Source organism: Vicia villosa, linkage group LG6, assembly GCF_029867415.1.
Source record: "Vicia villosa cultivar HV-30 ecotype Madison, WI linkage group LG6, Vvil1.0, whole genome shotgun sequence".
Taxonomy (NCBI): domain Eukaryota; kingdom Viridiplantae; phylum Streptophyta; class Magnoliopsida; order Fabales; family Fabaceae; genus Vicia; species Vicia villosa.
In genome coordinates, this window is record NC_081185.1 from 41,818,528 (window position 1) to 41,819,533 (window position 1,006).

At 37.4% G+C, this 1,006-nt stretch overlaps 1 long non-coding RNA gene across 1 annotated transcript; it reads left to right on the top strand.

The window, feature by feature from the left end:
* Window positions 1–214: 214 nt before the first annotated feature.
* LOC131611471 (uncharacterized) lies at window positions 215–784 on the top strand. Its single transcript, XR_009286918.1, has 3 exons — window positions 215–297; window positions 396–483; window positions 727–784. It is a non-coding gene; the product is annotated as an uncharacterized LOC131611471 (long non-coding RNA).
* Window positions 785–1,006: the final 222 nt, after the last annotated feature.

Here is a 1,006-nt window from a genome sequence, read left to right on the forward strand (position 1 = left end):
ACTTTGCTCTTAATCATTCAGTTAAACCCCAAATTCATCACAACAGTTATTCACATTCAGACTCAAAGCTAAAAAAAAGAACTGTAAATGATTTTTGTCCGGTTTCCTTATGATGAACCTACTGAAATATTGGAGTTAATTTTCTGTGTATGGAGCTTGGTTTACAGTGAAAGTTTAATATGATTTTTCTCTGTATTTTCAGTATAGTAATAATAACTCAAGCTTTCTCTGTTTCGATTTTGTCCGCGGTGAATAAAACAAGAGCTTCTGGTCTTTTTGATTGAAGACAAACTCAAGGTTTGTTCTTCAATTTCGTTCTCATGGTACCAGCAAGTTTTTTATGATATGGCAATAATAACGTATGCTCTCTGTTTTTGGTTTTGAACATTTTACAGATACAGCAATAATTAACAGCAAGTTTGAGAGTGAAAGAAGAACCGACTTACCTACGGCGAGGAGAATTTCGCCGATTATTGTTTGAAGGTACGTTGTTCACTTTGCTTTCTGGAAATTCTGCAAGTAGCTTGTTGTTGTCACTGTTTTTGAACTGTCGGCTTCGAATTAGTTGATGTAGGAGTTGATTTCTTTATGCTGGCTGCAAATTATTATTATTGCTTTGCTGAATTTTTGCCGCTACTGCTTCGGAGTTGTTTTCGTGTAATTCTGAACCGTGAATTATTGTTGTTGCAATTGTTGTTGTGTTGCTGAATTTTTGGACTGCTGCAGGTACAATCAACGGTTAATGGAAATATGGAGAGTGAAAGAAAAGAGGCTTACCTGCGGCGAAGATGTTGAAGATTCATCTATGGAGGCTCGAAGATGGGAGCCATCGTTGAAGGCTGCTAGCAAGCAAGGTGTGAAGGCCTTCCCTCTTCCTCCTTCTTTTGTATTTTGTAACTTAGAAGTTACAGAACCTTGGCTGCCTTCTTCCCTCCTTTGTAACTATGGCACTTTTTGAGAATTATGAAAAGAGAGAAAGCAAGGACTTAAGTTGCTTTGGTGTGAT